General features: G+C 37.0%; 1 pseudogene; it reads left to right on the plus strand.

Moving 5' to 3' along the window:
- The first annotated feature begins 1490 nt into the window (after positions 1-1490).
- Positions 1491-3364, plus strand: LOC122913214 (annotated as a pseudogene).
- Positions 3365-5310: the final 1946 nt, after the last annotated feature.

A 5310-nucleotide genomic window follows, 5' to 3' on the forward strand; every position in this document is an offset into this window, starting at 1 on the left:
GATAATGATTATCAATTACCACTACCTTTAGCATTCAAGAGATATTTCATGTCATCATTTATAAATTTGATGATTGGGAAGATGAATGATAATGCAGGAGAAATGCGCTCAGGGACAGGGACTTCTCAGAAGTCTGATTGAGAACAGGGAAAGGCTGATGAGAAAGATTCCAGGAGTGGTGGAATTATTTCTACATTTAATACTCAATTAGAATCTTGTGTAAAAAGGCTGGGTTTCACTTACAGAGGTTGAGGAAAGTTATTATTATTATTATTGTTTTAAATTAGAGTGTTCACTGAGAACACATATTGTGAGGGGATGAAAGAGGCTGCATCGAGATCTAAAGAAATTGTCACTAAAGTGATGCTAAAGTACAATTAAAAATAGGTATTAAGGAGGACATGTGTTGTGATGAGCACTGGGTGTTATACACAAGTAATAAATCACTGAACACTACATAAAAAGTCAATGATGTACTCAATGTTAGCTAACTGAACATACTAATATAATTAAAAAAAAAGAATGAAAGATAAGGATGATCTGAGGGAAAAATATAGGACCACACAACTCCCCAATGGAGTTTGTGAGTGATCATGGATTAGAAGTCTTGTGTGAGTCTAAAATGGCAGGACACACAAGAACTTATGATGTATTTTATGGTGTCTTACATAACACCATAACAATTTTTTTTAAAAAATAAAATAAAATGGGAAGACACTCTGTATTTCTCACATGTCTAATATTTGCTTATTCTTGGTATTAAATTCTTGCTAGCATTGCATGCTAAAAATATACCTTGTAGTCTTAAATTTTGTTCTTTCCCATAAGAAAATGGTACTATACATTTTTAAATTTATTTTTAATTTATTTTTGGCATAACTATTAATTATTTTTTCACCACACCCAGTGCTCCATGCAACCCGTGCCCTCTATAATACCCACCACCTGGTACCCCAACCTCCCACCCACTCGTCAATTCAAATCCCTCAGATTGTTTTTTAGAGTCCATAGTCTCTCATGGTTCACCTCCCCTTCCAACTTCCCCTAACTCCCTACTCCTCTCTAACTCCCCATGTCCTCCATGCTATTTGTTATACTCCACAAACCAATTTGCAAAATTACCAGAATAGCTTCCTGATATTTTTTGGTTTTTGTTTGTTTGTTTGTCTTTTTTGTTTTTGTTTTTGTTTTTGTTTGTTTGCTTTTGGTAAATATCTGCATAAAAAGAATAGCAAATAACATTGATATCTTCTTTTCTAATTTTTTTATTTATTTGAAAGAGAAAGAGATCATACAATAGAGCACGAGTGGGGTAAGTAGCAAAGGGAGAAGCAAAATCTGACCCCCTGCTGAGCAGGGAGCCCTAATCCAGGAGGGATATCATGATCCTGGGATCATGACCTGAGCTGAAGGCAGATGCTTAACCAACTGAGCCATCCAGGGCCCTCATTGGTGACATTTTCACCAAAAAATAGGTTTTTAATAAAAACATGGGGTAAACCTTAATGTCCTTCCATGAAAAGTGTGCAATATATTAGAATATAAGCTAACATTAATGATTACTTAAAAAAATTTTCAATATTCTACAAACAGAGCATTTATTTAGAACTTCTTTTTTGACTTAAAAAATATATTTCATTGCTTTTTTTTCCCAATGTTCCAAGATTCATTGTGTATGCACCACACCTAGTGCTTCATGCAATACATGTCCTCATTAATACCCATCAACAGTCTTACCCAATCCCCCAACCCCCTCTGCTCCAAAACCCTCAGTTTGTTGCTCAGGGTTCACAGTCTCTCCTGGTTCATCTCCCTCTCCCATTTCCCCCAACTCACTTCTCTGCAACACCCAATGTCCTTCGTCTTATTATTTATGCCTCACAAATAAGCAAAACCATATGATAATTAACTCTCTGTTTGACTTATTTCACTCAGCATAATCTCCTCCAGTGCCATCCATGTTGATACAAAAGTTGGTATTCATCCTTTCTGATAGATGTATAATATCTCCAAAGGCAAAGGAAACAAAAGCAAAAGTGAACTTTTGATTGTTCATAAGATCAAAAACTTCTGCACAGCAAAGAAAATTTATCCCTGACTTCTAACCTACAACGCCATTTACATAAATTAGAATATTTATGCAAAATATATCTGCATTCTATTATAATTAGAATTATGTAGCCAATTCTGCAATTCCTGCTGAAATAAATTTACTCAAAAACCATCTCAAGTATTGAGTAAGGGAGGGAAGTGGAATTATTTTCATCTTTTGCAATGAATGTAAGTCTAGTTACATTGGACTGTTATGCTTATAGCTCTTTTATACCTGAGTAAACTACAAATATAGATATCTTGGTATTTTAAATTTTCCAACTATCCCAGGATGGTAAAGTATGCATGTTTCCAAAACAAAGATCCAAAGTATATTTTGTTATTTAATGTAATGTTTTTCTTTATTCAATAGGTTGGCTTTATTTTTAAAATATAACGAATCAAACACTAATAATGGAATTCTTGCTCCTGAGATTTACTGAAAGCCAGATGTTATTGAGGTTATATGCTGTGGTCTTACTGATCTACCTAGTGGCCATAGTGGAGAATTTAATTATAATTTGCTCACAATTTTTGACCAATGCCTCCGCAGTCTAATGTAATTCTTCCTAAGACACTTATCCTTCTTATATATGTGTCTCATTTCTGCTACAGTTCCCAAATCTTTCCTCAACTCCATCATCTTCACTGACTCCATATGTTTTCTGAAGTGCGTGTTACAGGCCTTCCTCGTGATACTAATGTCTGGGTCCAAAATTGGAATTCTCACTGTGATGTTCTATGACTGCTATATGACCATCTGTTGCTCTCTGCATTATGAGGCTGTTATGAACAAAGAGTTCCGTGTCCAGCTGGTGTTTGTCTCCTGACTCAGTGGAGTGGCCTTTGAAATCTTGTACTCAGCTGGGACATTCTCTTTAAATTTTTGTGTGTCCACTTACATACAACAGCTATTTTGTGATGTGCCTGCTGAAGCTCACTTGTTCCATGGAACATGCAACTATTAATGTCAGTGTGACCATTGGGGTCTGTTATGGATTTTCATGTTTAGTTTGCATTGTGGTCTCTTATGTTTAGATTTTCTCCACTGTGTTAAATATCTCAATGAGAAAGAAGCATTCCAAAGCCTTTTCCACCTGTTCCCCTCACCTCATTGTGGTGAGTACTTTTCCTTCTAACAGGTGCTATTGCTTATTTAAAGCCAACCTCTGATAAGACTTCTCTTCCTGACTTGTTCATGTCTGTGTTCTATTCTGTGGTACCCCCAATCTTGGACAATGTTATCTACTGTCTGAGGAACAAATGTATTTAATCAGCTCTTCATAAAGTCCAATGGAAGATTGAAGGGTGTGGATTAGTGGGAAGATGACTAAAATTGAAGTTAGAAAGTAGCATTTTATTTTTTATTCCACAATTAGCTAGCTGTTTGGAATTATTTGTATTGGAGTTCAATATGTCATTGAGTCTTGTTAGTAATGATCTCATTTTGTCAGTTTAGTTTAGTTTAGTTTAGTTTTCCATTTTATAGAAAGAAAGAGAGAGAGAGAGAGAGAGAGAGAGAGAGAGATGAAGCATGAGCAGGGAGAAGGATCAGAGGGAGTGGGAGAAGCAGACTCCAGACTGAGCAGGGAGCCAGATACAGGGCTTGATTCCAAGACCCAAGGATCATGACTTGAGTTAAAGGCAGATGTTTACGGAACTGAATCTCTCAGGCACCCCTCAGATTGTCATTTATAAAAGAGAATAATCTTCTCTTATACTATTTCACTTTTATCTCAATTATACTTTATACTTTATATATAATTTACAATTTACATATAATTTCTTTATTATTAATTATTAAAAAAATTATGACGGTTCTTCTCATACATCTTCAGTTATTTGGATTTCTGTGTTGAGCTACTTATACATGATATTTGCATGAGGTTCTTAATTTCTCCAAAATTATCATCTTCCATTACATTTCATTCATATTATTTTTAATATCATAGATTTTGCATCTATGTTTTATTTCTTCCACTTTATAGCCTTTGCTTTTTAATATCTGATGGGAATTTTATTGATTATTGATTGATTGATTTTTTAAAAAAATAATTTATATATTTTCATAAAAACAGTATTCATTATTTTTTCACCACACCCAGAAGTTCCATCTGTGCTCACCAGTTCCACACCAGTGTGATGGTCACTCACAGGGACAGAGGGGATTGACTGGGACTTTTACAGTCCCAGCCCAAATAAGAAAAGGACTGCTCACTTTGTGGCATCGAAAACCTCCCCAAATGGAAAGGCATACTGCTCTTGTAAGGGCTTATTTAGCCAGAGCAATTCCATCTGGTTAAACAGTAATTTTGTTGTTTATGCAGTAAAACTTAAACTGACTCTGCCCCCCCCAACCCCGAGAACTTACTTAAAAGTAAGTCCAAGAAACCAGCCCCAGGTAACAAAGCCCAAATACAAGGGCAGGCCAGGCCAGGTGGAGATATCCAATCAGTGGGGCATGCATCCTGTATCCCTAGCTACCAAGGAGTGTGGGTCCCGCCTTTTGGGCACCAATTCTGACCAAGGTGATAGGCTAGTTCAAATATTTACTAGGGTAAATTGTAATTCAATTGGCCACCCGTGTGTAACCTAGCATGACTGTGCAGCTTTCTTTGTGTGTTACAATCTCATTGGCCACCTGTGTGTGGCCAAGCCTAACCACATGGCCTTTGCTGTATAAAAGTTAGTTGGCGGGGTGCCTGGGTGCTCAGTGGGTTAAGGCCTCTGCCTTTGGCTCAGGTCGTGATCCCAGGGTCCTGGGATTGAGACCCGCATTGGGCTCTCTGCTCGGCAGGGAGCCTGCTTCCTCCTCCCTGCCTCTCTGCCTACTTGTGATCTCTATCTGCCAAATAAAATAAATAAAAAATTAAAAAAAAAAGTTAGTTGACAAAGTAGGAAGGGGTCACCCTCTCTGTAAGAGGCAACGCCAAAAGGTCTGTTTGATTCTTGATGCCAGGCATGAAATAAAGCTTTGCTTGACCTTGGCTTTTTACCAGTCTTGCTCCTTTGATTATGGACCTAACACCCTGAGATACTCTTTTTCAACCAACAAAAGCCGACCTTTTGGCAACACAATCCATTAGTGAGGAAACAGACACATCCATATGTTGATGCTGGAAATCACTCAAGCTCAAGGAGGAAATCTAGCAATATCTAGCAAGAGTACTTCAAAAATTTTTCCTTTGACACAGCAATCCCAAATCTCAGAATCTACCA

This window comes from Neovison vison, chromosome 1 (assembly GCF_020171115.1).
Source record: "Neovison vison isolate M4711 chromosome 1, ASM_NN_V1, whole genome shotgun sequence".
Taxonomy (NCBI): domain Eukaryota; kingdom Metazoa; phylum Chordata; class Mammalia; order Carnivora; family Mustelidae; genus Neogale; species Neogale vison.